The 18,986-nt window shown below is 43.9% G+C and overlaps 1 protein-coding gene and 1 pseudogene across 7 annotated transcripts in view; both read right to left on the bottom strand.

The window, feature by feature from the left end:
• cdh23 (cadherin-related 23) overlaps positions 1-18,986 on the bottom strand; it is a 213,103-nt gene that overhangs the window by 148,535 nt on the left and 45,582 nt on the right. The gene's annotated exons all lie outside the window — the stretch shown is intronic.
• LOC114784994 (uncharacterized) lies at positions 9,337-9,501 on the bottom strand (annotated as a pseudogene).

Genomic DNA, 18,986 nt, shown 5'->3' with positions numbered 1-18,986 from the left:
ACGCATCACAGGTCAGAAAAGTAGGGCATGACAGGTCAAAGTGAGCAAGCACCGGTGGTGAGGTAAGATGGGCCTTTAGCTGACGGATGGCTGAGGAGCAGGCTGAGGACCAGGCCCATGGGGCTCCGGTTTTCAGAAGCGCACGCAAAGGGGCTGTAGTGGCAGAGTATTGAGGGAGAAAACGCAAGTAGTATGCAGTCATTCCAAGAAAGGATGCAAGCTGGGCTGGGCTGGAGGGCTCAGGGAGACGAAGAACAGCCTCCACGTTAGAATTTAAGGGTGTGATGCCCTCTCCAGACAGGCGAAAGTCCACAAAATCGACCGCTGGCACAGTGAAGACACATTTGTCCCCATTCAGCGTAAGATTGTGGTCTGCCAAGATCTTGAAGACGCGGTCCAGGTGCTCATCATGTGATGCAAGGGTTGGACCATGCACCACAATGTCATCCAGATAAATCACTACCCCCGAAACTGCAACAAAGATGGTGGACATGATTTTCTGGAAGCAGCTAGGGGCAGAGCTGAGACCGAAAGGCATCCTAGTATAGCGGAAGACGCCCATGTGTGACAAAAGCGGTCAGGTTGCGGCTCTCGGGATGCAGCGGAACTTGGAGATAACCCTGTCGAAGGTCTAGTTTGGAGAAGACAGTAGAACCATGGAATTTAGCGGCCAGCTCCTCCACAGTAGGCAGCGGGTACTTGTCAGGGACAACAGCTGTGTTGACCGACCTTAGATCCACGCACGGCCGGAGAGTCCCGGACTTCTTCCGTGCCAGCACCAGGTTGGAGACCCAGGGTGAAGCATCAATCCGCTCAATTATGCCCAGCTCGAGCAGGTTGTTGAGTTCCACAGTGACTTCATCACGAAGAGCCAGAGGAAGGCGGCGCAATGGCTGAATGACCGGTCGCACGTCTGGTTTGAGCAAGGGCTGGTGGTTAAATGCGGTGAGGCAGCTCAGGCCAGTGAACAGAGAGGGCCAGCGTTGCTGCCAGGGTGAGCCCACCGTGAGAATGGTGGCACCATCCACATCCAGCAGTGAAAAGCCCAGACTGCTGAACAAGTCCAGACCCATTAGGTTAGCCCCGTGGTGCGAGACGTGAAAAGTAAAAGACGGTAAAGTTACACTCTGATACTGAAGTGGTAGGGAAACTGTGAGCTCCTGAGTGGGTATGGGAATTCCAAAATAGACATAGTAGGCACAGTCAGGGTGGAGGGTATGATGGGAAAAAAACTGCTTGACAGTGGCCAGGTTCAGCAAGGAGCGTGAAGCCCCTGTATCCAGCAGCAGTGGCAGTGGAACACCGTCCAGCCGCACCACACACGTTTTAAATGGGGGAGATGCTGCAGTAACAGAGTGAATAGTAGTAGGTGGCACTGGAGAAGATGGCCTTTGAGGGCGGCCGGATGCGGCTGAACGGCAAACACGAGTGAAATGGTGACGTTTCCCGCATTGTGAGCAGGTTTGGCCATTAGCCGGGCAGTTAGGCGCCCTGGTGTTATGCATGGAGGATCCGCAGTTTCCACACGGGCGGCGGGTGGACGCGCCGCGGCGAGCGGCATAGTTTACGGGGAGGCCGTGGTCAGGTGTGTCGTCCCGGAGCGCAGCCGGCTGGACAGTAAGTGTGGGCACTGCGGGCTGAAGAGATGGTACCGGCGCCAGGCGAGATGCTAATTCGGCTGCTGACTCCATCTGAAAAAAGCCAGTTCCACAGCTTTGGCGAGCGTGAGGTCGTCCGAGGACATAATTAACTTTTCGCGGATTCTGGGATTGTTTGTATGCTCTGCCAATTGATCCCGAATGAACTCGTCTTCCATTGTTCCGAACATACAGAAACTCGCCAGCCCCCGCAGGTCCGTCACGTAATGGTGAACCGACTCGCCCGGTTGCTGCCTCCTCTGGCGGAAAACTACGCGGCGCAGGATAATGCTCTGTGGGGCGGCGAAATGCGCGGCCAATTTTGCGACGCCGTCCGCGTACGTTGTGCCGGCTCCCAGGGTCCTGAAGATCCGCTGCCCTTCCGTGCCCAGGTTATGGAGCAGCAAGGCTCGCAGACGCTGGTCTGGAGAATCCGCGAGGCCGACGGTCGTGAGATACATCGAAAAGGATTCAAACCAGCGGTCCCAGGGCACCGGCGGCTCGCCGGGCAAAGCCAGAAAAGGAGGTGGAGGAGGTAGAAAAAACTCCATCCTCGTCGCCAAATGTTGTGTTTGCTATTTGCGAATAACCACGCGGACTCTCGACACGCGGTCTGCTTCTTTTCTCTTTTATTTCTGTATACCCAGAATCCCTTACAGCAACACCCACAGCCTGGAACACACACAAAACACACACTGCCCATGTGAATATGTAACACAAAGGATGGCTATTTTGAAGAAACTAGAATCTAAAACATGTTTTCAGTTATTTCACCTTTTTTATTAAGTACATAACTCCACATGTGTTCATGCTGATATGTGCTTCCTGGGGCAGTGAGGCAGTGGTGGCCTAGCGGGTAAGGAAGTGGACCCATTATCGGAAGGTTGCTGGTTTGAATCCCGAGCCACTGTGGTGCCACTGTGGTGCCACAAAGCATCGTCCCCACACACTGCTCCCCGGACAGCTTTCATGGCTGCCCACTTCTCACCAAGGGTGATGGGTTAAAAGCAGAGGACACCTTTTGTTGTGTGCACCTTGTACTGTGCTGCAGTCTATCATCAATGACAATCATTTCACTTTAATTCCAACAGCCACATCTACTGCATTCTAATATACATCAGACATTCCTGCACCGCTGTGCAGACTTGACTCCTTGTACAAGAATAAAATCGTTATCTAGCTGGATCCCGGTGGCCTCCTCCTGACTGAGGCCTCTGAGACTCCTGATAACAAAAACCTCCAACTGAATTGTTGCAAAAAGAGGCTTAGGAGAAATGATTAAGTCAGCCAAAGGACGGAAAAGAATAAACCTAATAATTTCTCCTCCTTATTAGATACAAAATGTCAAAGGTTAGATGTTGTATGTTACAATGTCAAATTAGTCGTATAATCAATGCTTCATTGTATAATCAATGCTTCATATTTTATCAGTGCAGTGCAGAACATAATTGATGCTCTCATAATGACGTTATAATGCTCCGGGTCAGCCGTGATGTATTTTCGTGCAACCAGTAGAATCCAAGCAGGCCAGTTTTCTTTCTTTCTTCAATGACAACATGACCTGGTGGGGCGTGATTGGGAGGAACGGCCGGCCAGATCTGAACTCGAGTGGTATTTTGTTATTGGACTTCTGTGCAAGCATGTTTGAACATAAGGATGCCCATCGGTACACTTGGTACCAGGGCAGCCTAGGACGCAGATCGATGATTGACTTTGTAGTCATATTATCTGACCTGCGGCCAAATGTTTTGGACACTCGGGTGATGAGAGGAGCTGAGCTGTCAACTGATCATCACCTGGTGGTGAGTTGGATCAGATGGCAGGGGAAGATGCCACATAGACCTGGCAGACCCCAACGTATAGTGAGGGTCTGTTGGGAATGCATGGTAAAAGAACCTGTCCAGAGGGTCTTCAACTCGCACCTTCGGCAGAGCTTTGACCACGTCCCGAGAGCAGTTGGGGACATTGAGTCCGAATGGACCTTGTTCCGCTCTGCAATTGTTGAGGTGGCTGTTGCTAGCTGTGGTCACAAAGTGGTCGGTGCCAATCATGGCGGTAACCACCTTACCCGCTGGTGGACACCTGAGGTTAGGGGAGCTCTCAGGCTGAAGAAGGAGGCCTACAGGGCATTGCTGGTCTGTGGGTCTCCAGAAGTAGCACACAGGTACTGGATGGCCAAGCAGGGTGCAGCAGTGGCAGTTGCCGAGGCAAAATCTTGGGTGTGGGAGGAGTTTGGTGAGGCCATGGTGAAAGACTAACGATCAGCTCCAAAGAAGTTCTGGCAAACTAGCCTCAGAAGAGGAATGTAGCAACTCACTCACACTGTTTACAGTGGATATGGGGAGCTGCTGACGTCGACTGGGGCTATAGTCAAGCGGTTGAAAGAAATACTTTTAGGAGCTCCTCAATCCCACCGACACGCATTCCGAGGAGGAACCAGGGATGGGATACCTGGGTATAGACTGTCCAATCTCAGGGGCAGAAGTTGCTGAGGGAGTCAAACAGCTACACAGCGGCGAAGCCCCGGTATCTCATTACTATGGGGATTGTAGGGGTGTCATGGTTGACACGTCTCTGCAACATTGCATAGACATCAGGGGCAGTTCCGGTGGAGTGGCAGACTGGTGTGGTGGTCCCCGTTTTTAAGAAGGGGGACCAGAGGGTGTGTTCCAACCATAGGGGGATCACACTCCTCAGCCTTCCTGGAAAGGTCTACTCCAAGGTACAGGAGAGGAGGGTCCGGTCTATAGTTGAATCTCATATTGAGGAGGAGCAATGTGGTTTTCGTCCTGGCCATGGAACTGTGGACTAGATCTTTACCCTTGCTAAGGTGATGGAGGGGGCGTAGGAGTTTGCCCAACCAATCCACATGTGTTTTGTGGATTTGGAGAAGGCTTACTCCAGGAGTATGGGGTGGATTGCCTCTTGTTGAGGGCCATTCAGTCCCTGTACCAGAGGAGCGTGAGCTTGATCCGCATAGCCGGCAGTAAGTCGGACCTGTTCCCTCTAAGTGATTGGATTCTGTCACCAGTTCTGCTCATAACCTATTTGGACAGAAATTCTAGGCGCAGTTGTGGTGTGCCAGTCCAGAGCAGACCAGGAGAAGCAGTGGATGTTTAGATGACCCGTTGCTGCTGACATCTCAGCACAGGATAGCCAATATCTCAGGACTGGACACTATCAAGATGTAAAATATGAGGGAGATAAAACAGGAACATCCAAGAGGGACCAGAGATGTGCTGGTAACCTCTCTCTTGGCCAGTGCAGTGATTGTTAATGCTCTCTGACAACCCACAAGGAGTTCATCTATGTGTAATAAAGTCACAGTGAACAAAAGATTGACAATGCGACAGCAGCTGGATCATTCTGGTTTGTTTTGCATTTAGTGTGTTAAATCATTAATCAGTATTATTTGATTATTCTGAACTAAGTAATATATGCATTTATTTTATTTAGATATGTTAATCAGTATATCCTTGTTTTTTGTTCCTGTGTATTTTGTTGATGTAAAAATGCCATTTCGAGTTCTCTTTACAGACCATGTGAGAGGTACCTGTTGAACTCAGGTGCTGAGTGCACTACCATGCAACAGGTAGGTAGAGATCGAATTTTCCCCCTTTAATTGGCTCTGAAGGAATATGTTTTTGTGAATATGTTTTTTCCCACTCCTGAAGAATAAGTTGCCTCTGGTCTGATGGTTTGTGATTTGGTTATATGTTTCTTTTTGTTAAAATCTGCCTGGGAAGTCAGGAGGGAACTGTCATTTATGTCTATTGTTTTGTATTGTATGTGAGTTGTTCTCTTTGGTTTTGGTTCTCTTTTGGTTTTGTTTTTTTTGTTGAATTTAGTTTGTTCTGCTTTCTGACATTTATTTTGGAGCACATTTGCCCTGTATTGATCATTGTCTGCTGTTAGGCAGAAAGGGGGGATGTGTGGTATATTTTTGAACCACATTGTATATTTGTGGGCCTTTGCAGCCTGCACAGAATATGACCTTGACATAGTTACAGCCTGAACTTTATGTGCCCTTTCAATGAGATCATACACTCACATGCACACCTGCAGGAAACTCTGAGCTAGAAGGCAAACCAAGGCCAACCTAATAAAAAAACAAGATAAGAATAGCAAGGCCCAGCAAGGCCAAATAAATTATGGGGAGGTTTGGAATGCCCCGAATAAGGCATAACTGTCACAGATGGGTGTACAATGCTTAATTGTAGACTGTTTATGCTATTTGGTTGACCTTTAGGTTGTTTCCACTTCCAGTGCTGCACTGTTTGGTGTGTTTGGCGTGTTACTGGTGTTACTGGTGTTACTTCCAAGGGCTTCCTTATCTCTGAATTGAGAATCACCTAAACTCAACAAAAACATAAGTTATGGCTCCCTCACTAATCCCCTGTGCAGTTTGTGAAATGTATAGTTTGTCGAACACCATCAGTAGTGAGGATTTTACCCCGCGGAAAGTGTAGGAGACTAGCTGAAATAACGGAGAAAATAGCCGAGCTAGAAGAGTGCATCCAAAATTTATATTTAATTAGGGAATCAGAAGTTTTAATAGACTCATTTCTAGTCCCGGACGTGCACCAGCCCAGTCAGCCGGTAAGTGTATCGACCCCGGTGCCGGTACCAGTAGCGCCCTCCGGACAGCTGGGCAGTTGAGTGACTGCTTGGTGTAAATCACACAAGCGAGCTACCGTGGCGACCCACCAAGCTCCCCCACCACCAGGCCGCCACTCCTCGGTTCACGTTCAAAACTACTTCTCCCCCTCAGCGAGGCATCCGCTGAGTCCCACAAACCACCGGCTCTAGTCAATGGGCAGTTACATCAAGTACAGCACAGGTTTATTAATACCCTACCGGATTTATCAACTCACCAACAGACCCGCTTCCTACAAGTTTCCTTAAAAGAGTAGCACCTGATGTTATAAGTCCTATCCGTAAAATCATTAACTCGTCGCTTAGCACCGGCCATGTACCAAGTTCGTTCAAGGTACCAGTCATTGATGCTACCATGTAGCAGTCTTGAACGCAGTCGTAGCCCAGCAGCTGAGCGCATACCTAGACAGCAACAATATCTATGAAGTATATAAATCAGGATTTAGACCTCATCATAGCACTGAGACAGCGCTGGTTAAAGTGGTTAATGACCTGCTGTTGCCCTCTGATCAGAGACGCATCTCGCTGCTTGTCCTGTTTGACCTGTGTGCAGCATTTGACACTACTGATCACACTATTCTCCTTGCCAGGTTAGAGAATGTTGTTAGGATTAAGGGAATAGCCATTGTATGGTCCAGATCATATCTGACCAATAGGTATCAGTTTGTGGACATCAATGGTGATTTGTCTTCATATAGTAAAGTAGAGTTTGGTGTTGCACAAGGTTCTGTCCTAGGTCCGTTACTATTTTCCCTATACATGTTATCTTTAGGTGATGTCATTCGCAAACACAGTATGGTATGGTCCAGATCATATCTGACCAATAGGTATCAGTTTGTGGACATCAATGGTGATTTGTCTTCATATAGTAAAGTAGAGTTTGGTGTTGCACAAGGTTCTGTCCTAGGTCCGTTACTATTTTCCCTATACATGTTACCTTTAGGTGATGTCATTCGCAAACACAGTATCACATTGCTATGCTGACGGCACACAGTTGTATCTATCAGCAATGCCAGATGAGAGGCAGCAGCTGAACAGAATAGAGAATTGTCTGAAGGACATTAGACAGTGGATTATCACCAACTTTCTTCTGTTAAACCCTGATAAGACAGAAACTCTCGTACTTGGGTCTCAAGCAGCCAGACATAAAATGACTGACTACATCATAACGCTGGATAGCCTTTCTATTTCACCAAGTACTGAAGTAAAGGATCTAGGTGTTCTCATTGATGCAGGTCTCTCATTTGATTCAGATATAGATAATGTCACTAGGATAGCATTCTTTCACCTTAGAAATATTGCAAAAATAAGAAATATCATTTCAATGTACGATGCAGAAAATCAAGGTTAGATTACTGCAATGCACTACTGCCTGGATGCTCTAGTAGGTGCATGAGTAAACTCCAGCTAGTTCAGAATGCTGCAGCCAGAGTTCTAACTAGAACTAGGAAATTTGACAACATCACCCCAGTCTTACAATCACTGCACTGGCTACCCATCAAATTTAGGATTGACAAAATCCTACTTTTGACCTATAAGCTCTAAATGGTCTCGCCCCGCAGAACCTGAGTGGACTTTTAGTTAATTATGACCCGCCAGGCCCCCTGCGATCAACAGGTGCAGGTTCATCACTGGTACCCAAAGTAAAGAAGGTCACAGCTGGGAGCAGATCCTTCTCATATAGAGCTCCGCAGTTGTGGAACGGGACTCTTTTTAAATCTAAACTGAAAACACATCTGTTTTCTCTGGCCTTCTGTTAAAGTCCCAGACACAGTGTATATTATTAAGTCCACTCTATCACAAAGTCACCCTGTTAAGCACAGACAGTGTTAAATTCACCTTAGTTAGGCTGTCCTAGTTAGGGTACCGGGCCACTGTAGCACCAATATACCACTATAACCACATATTTCAGTATCAGTTGTACAATGTCTGTTTGTTTTCTCTGAGATACTGAATCAAGCGCACAGACTACTGGCAGACTCCAGTGAAGAGACCAGCAGATAAATCCTGGTTCCTGGCAACTGCTAAATGAGGACTTAGCATGAAACGAACCAGAGGTACCAGAAAGGTATTAGTTGATACTATTTCTACACATCCTATTTTACCATAAACAAGTGAGTTTTTGGTCACCCACAACTTTTAAACCAAGGGTCGGGAACCTTTTGGCAGAGACAAATACATTAAGTATGATGGTATGATCACATGATTATCTTGTCTTTATCCAAAAAGTGAAGCATTTATGTTTTGGCATGCTCTCCATCTGTGAATGGCTTTCCATTTCTCACAATTGCTAAATCACATTGTGCAGGGGCCAAACACGGAGTTGTTGCTGACTAGCTTGCACTCTACACATTAGCTCTTGACATGCATTTTTTCAATGAAAATGTAGTATGGCGTGAGAAGTGCCGAGTTATATTTGAATGTTTCGTTGATGCAATTTTATCATTGCATATTAGACACACTGAAGAACCTGCTCTCTCCACAAAGGCAAATTCCTCTGTACATTCCTGCTGAAAACTACGATACTCCTCATCTTTTCTTATTTTTTTCTCGATACTCCTCATCTTTTCTTATTTTAGCCACATGTTGCTTTAGCCACAAGCAAACTTCCTGACCTCAACTAGCTAATTGCAGAAACCCCACAATGATCCATGTACGTTACGCATTATCCAAAAAAAATGTGCTGTTGTCCCGGAGGACAGCTATGATTGGCTCCAGGCACCTGCAACCATGAACATGACTGGTGTCATGTAACTCCACTCAAGTGACAAAGGTCACGAGAAAACAATTGGGGGCTGCCATGCGATTGGGATTTTAAAGTGAAGTGATTGTCATTGTGAAACACTGCAACACTGTACATGGTGCACACAATGAAATGTGTCCTCTGATTTTAACCAATCACCATTGGTGAGCAGTGGGCAGCCATGACAGGCGCCCGGGGAGCAGTGTGTGGGGACTCAGTGGCACCTCAGTGGCACCTCAGTGGCACCATGGAGGCTCAGGCAGCCTTCTGATTACAGGTCTGCTTCCTTACCTGCTACGCCATCACTGCCCCACTAACGTGAAGCAGAGGGATCAAGCCCCTTTGCCGACTCCCTGTTCAAAAAATCCACTTAACATGTAGTCCCCTGCTGAGGGACATATCAGATATTAAACTGATAAGAATAAATACTACACTTGATGTAAGCCAATAGGTTAAAGAAGCATTTTCTCGTCTTCACCGACACGTACTCTGTCTCCTGTCTTCTCTCCGCTGCAAGCCAGATACAGTCAATGGGTGGTTTGCACAACATAAGATTGAGGAGAATCAAGCTGAAGACCTGTGAAAATCTCAGCAGGGGTGAATAACACCTTGGGCCTTGCATCAGAAAATAAAAAAAAGTCAGTAATTCTAGTGTTAAAAGAGCCAGATCTGGCTCACAAGCTATAGGTTCCCAATCCCTTTTACACTGTAATGCCATTCATCAGGCAAATGCACAGTTCCCGTGTGAAATTTTCAATGAAAACATTGTCCAGTATTTAAGGTAGAACAAACAATTTGAATAAGGAGATAGCGTCTTGTTTTTCTTTGTGAGCTGGTTATTAAATGCCGCTCCAGCCAGTCAGAGGCGCCATTACACCCTGTAAATGGGGAATAGAAAACCGATAGGTGCCCATGTAATCATCATCTCAGGGGAGCATGGGCGTGTCCAAAAAAACTTGCTGATGCCCATGTTGCCCGTATAAAAAACTACCGCTGCCCACACTTGCTTTAGAAATCACTGACATTCAAACTAGTCAAAACCCTGAAAGCCCCCCTTTTCCACTTCACATTTGGCACAGGGCAATTTAGCAGGTAATGTTCTCCCAGTATTTGTCATGATTTGTGACTCCATAGAATACTCCATATTTTCAGTGCACTGTCTTTAAGTAATGTTGTGCTTTACTCCACTCCATTTGACGCTTGCCATTAAACTTGAATGCAGCTGCTCGGCTGAGGAAACCCATTTTGTGAAGCTGGAAACGGGGTGTAGTTTCTAAATGCTTTCACTTGCCAGTAATATTATGCATGTAAATCCAACATGTACCATATTTGAAAAAGTTATCTAAATAATTTAGGACCCAGTATGTCTAACAGATTGATGTGTGTGCACCAGTCACCTTCAACCAATCAAATCTCCATCTATTGGAGCTTCCTAACATGATAATCAAAACATGAAAAAGGCATTAATCCTAAAAGGTTAACAAAGTTTAGATCAATTCGAAACAATGCAGATATGGTGACAGCACAATTAACTGAAGCACTAACTCTAGCTCACTGTGATACCAAATTTGTGTGACTCATCTTACACAGCTTCAGCAACAGGCGGTGCACTGCAGAGACATGGATTACACACACACTCCCCTGGAACAGAGGAGGGGAGTCAAACTTCCTTCTAAATCAACCATGTCATTTCCTTGCCCAAACTGCCCGACACATAGGCCAATTTGTCTGTAAAATCCCACACCCCCCTCCTTTTATTAATACACTGCATTTTGCCATGAAAGAAAAAATTACTAATTAATACGGCGATTTATGAACTCCTCTCTCTGCCTCTAATGAGATTTATGCAAATTCAGCTGCTTGCAATGTGAGTTATAATTTGGTGGAAGACGGTACAAATTAAGCATTTTACTATGCACTCATTAATAATAAGAGCTTTTTGCCCTGCCCATACTTTCTTGTTCATGCATCCACATACAGAGAGGAGTTGACTTCAGCAAGTTCACTTTTAACGGCTATTCAACAGAACAAAGGATATTGTTTAAAGTCAACAGAATAAAGCATATTTAAGAATTTCTCTTCTGTTTTGACCTTCTAGAGTCAACATGATGCCTCATTGTGAGACAGACATGGTGGCCTTGGCCATCATAAACTAACCAAGTCACATATTGCAAGCTCAAATGTCTCTCAAAAACAATAAAACACAGCGGTCTCATTTCCAGGTGACGAGGGTTGATGTATGTTGTGCTGCAGGGTGGTTGACTGGTTTTGACTGTTCTCTGAGATTATGCAACTAGTTCATGATAATTGTGATGAGTAATGTATGATTTACAGCATGTCTAACTGTGTCTGTTTGTCTTAATCCCAGTATGCATGTGTGTGTCTATTTAGCAGTAGGCTCTAACTGCAGGTGCTTATCTGTGTCAGAGTAGTGAGCAGCATTTTCTCCTGACAAATGATGCTATTTAGCAGAAAGTGATGGCAACATTACTGTTATGAATGATAGCACAGCCATTAGTAGGCCTGCCTCCTCCCCACTGCGTTGGCGACTTCTACTGACAAGAGCAATGTGCCCCACACTCATCTGTCTTGATGTAGCAGCACACATACATATATCCCTTGTATATAAGACTCACACAAACATACGCACAGAAACAGCTGTCACCACAGGAGTCTGAAATAAAAGGCTTAGGTCAAACTGGACAAAGTATGTGTCAAGAGGACAAAACCCATGACAAGCAGAAAACTCAAGCATCACCTATAGACATAATATAATGATATAAACCAATTATCACAGGTAGATTGTTCTGTAGGACATGGCAAGCTCTGTTCTTGTAGTCATAATACATTTTAAAGGGAGGGAATATTAAAAATCAGCACCAACATAAATGCAAACAGCCAATGGCCCAGGGCTTTCCCCTTCATCACATCTCACTTGGATGAAATGGGGAATGACTCCACGCCACATCAGTCCCATGTTCTACTTGTTTATCTGCTCAGAATGAGTCTGTGTCACCTTGGTCAGTGGTGGATCAATAGCATAGTGTGAGAGTGAGACTACGGGCCACATTGGTCTATGAGAGTCTATTCAGTACTTAATTTATGTCAGATCTCTCTCATGTAGCGCAGATGCAATGATGTTGAGGTATGTGCTTCAGATCCTAAAACTGATCCTATAAAAAAATTAATATCCCACTGAATTAATTTCATACAACTACATAAACCTCAATAAAATAGAATGCTGATTGTGTTGCACACACCCACACAGATCTGGTTTAATCATATACTTCAGTGTTCCTCACAGCCCTAAAGTGAATAAGGAGACTGATGAATAAAAAAACCCCATAAGTCATAAAATCTTAAATACAGGAATACAAAAACCAATGGGGTGCAGTGATGTTAACTTTGATTTAATTATTTTAAAAAGCCAGACAGTGGACATAATAGGAGTGTAACGGTTCAGCTGGAACCCTGAACATGAATAGTTCATTAGGAATCTAACACCACCACCCTGAGTCAGTGGCCTTCTCTCAGGTTACAACCAATGGTCCTCATCTTCTAATGACACGGACGTCCCAACACTTAATCCTCCACACAGCATGGTGTATGACCTTTAGCTCATAGTTCAACAAGAACATGAAGGTGAGAGAGGATGCCTGCAGTGCCACGCATCTTACAAGATCTTACAACACAAATTACAGGAAACACATCAAAAAAGCGTGTCTTCTAAAGACATAAATACTGAACCAGTCCAAAACTGCTGTATTACCCTAATGCTGCCATATCAATACATTATTCAGTTAACATATTCGTTGTTAGAAAAGTATTTGTTTGGTCTGTAACGAGGTCATTTTGTTGACTAAAATACCATAATTAATCAGCATAATTACTTTTTAGATCATTCTTATGAACCATGTGTCTGGCTTATATTGTACTTGCATTTTACCACATAGCATAAAATGAAGACATTCTGAAAAAAATTAATGGATGCTCCACTGGATACTCAACTGAAATATAAATGCAATAATGAAGTACAGGTAGCAATTAAAGAAAAAATATTTAATATGTTTTAAATACTTTGAGCAGCTGTAACACAACACAACTGCACCAGACAAGTGCAACTCTTTCAGCTAACCAGCAATTTATTAATGAGAAATTCTGTTATATTAACAAAGATGAACACATACTATACAGGGACACACATAAAACAATGCTGGTAGAATCTATCCTTAAAATTATGCTATGGTTTCATTATATTTTGTGAACTCTGGAATGAGCAGAATGAGTGGAGCTACATTCACATAAGTTGGGTGGGTGGCACTAAATGTAAATAAATGCACTAAAGGCACTTTTTTATTTTTATTATTATCGGCAATGGAACACAGTGTTAGGTTAATCCAGAGCACTCTGGGTTTCATCTGTATATATTTTAGAGTTTAAAGCAGCACTTGCAGCATGAATTACAATTACAGTTCTTTTTTGTGTGATAAATGTGCAGCCTAGCAAAGTTGCTTCACGCACAGTGCATATCACAAGTATGTGTGTGTGTGTGTGTGTCTGTGTGTGTTGGTGTCAGGGTGTCTTTGATCTATAGAGCAGATTTGCACTGTTAACTGCTGTAGTGTCATTAACAGAGGTAAAGTATAAATTATATCTGCTGATAATTGCCTGTTTGTCAAAAAACTGGACCAGAGAGCAATTAATTCACACACACACACACACACACACACACACACACACACACACACACATTTCTTCTGTCTAAATGTGCTTAAAGGCCAGAACCAAGTGTCACCCCTGACCTCATCTACCCTGAGCAAAGTGCTGTAGCTCACCACCATCCCGAATGCATTATGATCGGTATGAAGCTGTAGCCCTATCCGCCTTTCCTGACACGTCTTGAACAAATTTGTGAAGGATCGATTAGAGTTCATCTCGCATTCAGGGAGGTCTACTGCCACTTCATGTGCCGTGAAGTTAGCGTGTGGTGTGCTCACAGGGCAAAAAATTTGCGTGGCATGTAAATTTGTAACCTGCAAGGCTACAGTTTTATCTGCCTGACATAAGTCTGAGGAGCGGATATAACTCACCGTGTCCCCATCCATTCCTCCCTCCAAACCCTCCCTTAATTCAACATTCCTCAGTGGAGAAATGTCCTTCCAAAACATGGCCCGGAGCTGCAGCAGTCGGCGTGGCCTGCTTTATCGCTCCCACTTGCAGGCGCTGAACAAAATTCCATTTAAAACAACTGCTGGAGGAGTCATACCTAGTGATTTACATACAAAGAGCTCTTAACCTACAGGCCATGGTGTGTGTGTGTGTGTGTGTGTGTATGTCTGTGTGTGTTTAGGGGGATGGGGACAATGTTGATTGTGGTGTGTCTGGGAAAGAAATATGTGGTGTGTTTTTGTGTGTGTATAATAGACTAATTTCCCTGGAGAGAGATGGAGAACCATTGAGAGAACAGTAAAGTCAGTCCCGTGGGAGCTCTGTTAACCACCACCAATAAATGCACTTATTAGACTACAGGCCTCAGAATGTAACACACATACATACATTTTACAGCATACTTAATTTTTTTAAGTACCTTTATGATGGCAAATCTAAAAACTAATACTCACCATGTAACGTAGGGCTCAAGCACACAAACACACTACAGTTTTTGTAGACTAAAGGATTTTTGAAATGCACTGGCTCTGTTTATGAAAGTGATGAGGGCAGAGGTGTTTCAACAGCACACGGCCAGATAGACCTTGAGTAGAGAGTGTATTAATCCCAAAGATTTATGGCCAAATCTTTCATGCTTGGAAAGAAGACAACCCACCATTATTTTCACTTGACCATAGCACGCACACACACACACACACACACACCAAATGATCAACACACATGCTCGCACAGAGTAATTGTGTTGTATTGCTAGGTTGTTCTAAGAATTTTTATTTGACAATGCAAATCTAAATTAAGTTTCCCAACCAAGTTAATGATGGAATGTAATTAGTTAAATACAATAAGCCACTATGTCTCCCAAATTGCAGTTTGTGTAAAGAATGGTGTTGCTGATTGGTAGTCCAGCTATAAACTTATAGAGAATTGATGTTGTAAGAACAGCAGTAGTAATCATGCCCAACTAGGCAGTTCATCATTTGATTAAATTTTCATCTAAAGCTTAACAGCCCATCACTACTGGCTGATTCAGTCACTAAAACAAAACAAGATCTAAAAAAATTGTCTGTTCATGAAGAAAGTTATTGTAAGTGAGGATGTTGTGAATTTATTCTTCACCCCATCCAGCTAATAAGGCTCACTGCCTGTATGTCATTGCAATTTATGAACCACCACAGAAGGAACTTCTGCAGCACAATAAAACAGGTCACAATAAGCTAGGACAGTGGATTACTATATAACGGGTGGATCACTTTTCAGTTTCTTGTTCAGATGCATGTGCTGGTCGGTGACCATCAGCACTTCAAATGTGGCAGTAACAAGCTGAATAAGTATCAACAAAAAAACACATTTATTTGTTAATTGTTTATAAACAAAAAACACTTTTATTAATAGTAAAATATTTAGGGCCTTCTTGTGAAGAAATGAAGCCTCTATGTCACATAGGACAGGGAGAGTGAAGAAGATGAAAGAGCACAAGGAAACACAAGTCAAGTGAGGCACCAAAACTCAGTTGAAGGGAAATTCATAACTAGTAGCTATAACTAATTTCTCATTTATAAGGAATCTGTTCCTAATAATTAGCCATTGAGAAGTAGACTGTGTGAAGATGAATGGGTGAAGATGGAAAAAACTGGTATTGTGAGTAACCAAATTACAAGACCAAATAAACACACACACACAGACATAGCCACACTTCATCTGTCTGTCAGCAGTCATTTTTAAAAAATGCCATCAGTGCTGCTCCTCTACCGTCAAACGGCTGATTTCAATCGTCCTAAAGCTCTGCACCTCCCCATACTCTTACCCTCTTTCCCTCTCCTGAAGGACAAAGGGAAGAACAGCGTAGGATCTGTCGCTCTGGGAGCGTGACAGCCGTGTGACTGCTGAGAGTGATAGCTGAGTGACGCCGTCATCTGGACAAAGCCGCCAGCCGTGCCCAGGACAAAACTCCATTGGATATGAGGGTGCCCTCCATCTCTCCTTCTATCTACATCCACCCAACCATCTATCCATCTCACACTTTTAATTCCTCCCTCCCTCCCACTCACAGCTTTTCTATAAATTGCACACTTTCTGCACTCATATACACATTTACATATTCTGAATCCTTAAAAATATCATAAATCAGGATGCTTGAAACACATCTCAATAGTTCTAAAAATGTATGTGTATCAGAATTCTGCACATCCAACTCCCCTTGAAAGGAAAATGAATGGCCTTTCAAAAAGTTGGGGTTCAGAATTTGATAAAAGAGAGGCTTGTTTTAGTACCTGCAGAATCAGAACACCATTGAGGATGGCTCAGATAAATGTAGTTCTGTATAGAAATTAGCACCTTAAGGTTCCTAGGACCTTTTTTACATGTGTTCATTAAATTCATGAACCAGTAATTTAGAAAAACACTGATTCTGGATAGTTATGGGATTATCATGTATTACTTTACTGCACTATAATATTTTGTTGAGGTTTAGATTACTGGAGCCACGTCTTCTCGTCTCTCTGTATATCTGCACAATATATAGAAGAGATGACAATAAAGGTTACTTGAACTTGATTAGTTTTGTACTTATTTCAGAACACACATTGGATCAGTCCATAATGAAAATAAAAATAATACTTTGCAATGGAGAGCAAAAGTAATCACAAAAAACACACGCACTGCACACTGCCTGATGAGTTCCACATTAAGCACCATATCCATTGTGTTTTGTATGAGAGAGCCGGCTAAATCAAATCTGAGTTGATGCCCACACACACACAATCAATATTTCCCCCCTCAATCCATAAAACTGCTGCTGTAATCTCCACCTGAGCAGCTCTGCATGTCTGGCAGTGAGAGGTTGAGCCGTGATGTCAACAGCAGACCCTGCAGGAGAGGGATTCTGGGTTAGACGTCTCACACATACACACTGTTTGATGATTGTTTGGGTTTTACTCTGCTTCACATGGGTGAAGAATGCCACAGTCCAGTTGCAGTGCATTAAGGGACTCGCACTAGACACTTAGGTACAGCTACCAGGTAGACACAGTCAATGTGATAATGATGCGTGGTGCAACTCTATCACTGAATAGAAATTTGATGATGATCACCAAAACACATCTGGTCCAAAAGAAAATTAAAACTGCATCAAAAAATAACACTATACAGAAGAAATAAGCTCTGCAGCAGGCTTCTTGTCCAGCTCTAAAGCAGTCACTGCACCACCACTTATGAAGCATTTTGTTAAATCTCCTGTCTTAATAATAAGAACCATGACGGCTTTATGCTAGACAGCGATATGTCTTATCAGAAAGTCCGGCAGCAAAAAGTCCTCTCCTGCTGAAGGGAAATGAAAATGGGACTGGAGATGATGGTCTGCAATATCACTTAATTTGGCATGAAGCACTGCTGATGTTTACCCATGGAGACAGTGATGGAGAGAGTCGCCCCATCCTTCACTCCTCCTTCTCCCGCCCATCTCTGCCTCTAACCGAGCATTCTTGTCTCAGGTCAGTTCACCTTATTAAATCAGTCACTCCCACTATCCTCAACATCCACATTGTCTCGGCAGTAGTGGCCTAATGGGAAGAGGACTTAGCAGGCGGCTTTCGTGGCTGCCCACTGCTGACTAAGGGTGGTGGGTCAAATGCTTTTTCTTGTGTGCACCATGTGCTGTGCTTGCTGTGTATCACAATGACAAAAATAATCACTTTCATACTCACAAAAATGTGTTTCTTATTTATTGGGGCTTTTTTCAGTCTTAAAAATCAAAGCCACTACTCAGCGGCTAGTTTGAAAATATATCTACTTACTAATTACACCATTAATATAAAGCCATGTAAAGGTCACATAAGTCATGTATATTTTTAAATATATTTAAATCATATATAAAGAAGGGAGCAGTTCATTTAGTTGGGGCAATGGTGGCCTAGCGGTTAAAGAAGTGGCCACTGAATCCCAATCCGCTAAGGTGCCACTGAGTAAAGCACACACACTGTTCATGGCTGCCCACTGCTCACCAAGGGTGATGGGTTAAAAGCAAAGGACACATTTTGTTGTTTGCACCATGTGCTGTGCTGCAGTGTGTCACAATGACATCACTTCACTTTCAGTTATTAAATGTACCACGTCACATTCAAGCAAAAGGATTGCAGTAACATTCTCCGTAAACAGCGTTTCAAAAGAACTTTGCTGAACATACAGTGTAATCATCATCAGCTTGTTAGTGACCAGAAACAGATGAAATACGTACAGCCTTGTCCCAGTACCATCCTGTCTGTCTGTCTGTCTGTCTGACCCCATGCATCTCTCTTTCTGGTCAGTAATGCTATTCCACCTCTTTCCCTTCCCTGGTTATATCTCTCTCTGGGGGTCACCAGGTCACATGGGGTCACAAGCAGAAAGCTGATGATACACTGGAAAGAGGGGGGGTTCTTTGTGGGATGTGTGTGAGCTGGTGTGAGTGTAACTGCTGCTAGTTACATTGATGCATCTTCTTAACTTCCTGCTCACAGCGCAGCAGACCTTGTGGCCGTCTGCCACTCTCTGATCTGCTAACGATTCGCCCTTGCTTTATGGATTATAAATGAACTAATTATCTGTAACGCTCATTAGCTGCAGGTCCTAATTATCAAAAATTAATATTGGTTTTGATAAAGATGCCAGTGGAGGCAAATTGTCAATTGACCTTCTAAAGCAATCTGGAGAGAAAGCATAAAACAGAATGAGGGGGAGGGGCTGGAAATGAGACGGGTCTGACAGCTGGTCTATGATTACCAACACACACATACACACACGAGCCT

Source organism: Denticeps clupeoides, chromosome 2 (genome assembly GCF_900700375.1).
Source record: "Denticeps clupeoides chromosome 2, fDenClu1.1, whole genome shotgun sequence".
NCBI classification, from domain to species: domain Eukaryota; kingdom Metazoa; phylum Chordata; class Actinopteri; order Clupeiformes; family Denticipitidae; genus Denticeps; species Denticeps clupeoides.
Note: the sequence above shows the minus strand (reverse complement) of the source record. Positions and strands in the feature narration are given on the sequence as shown.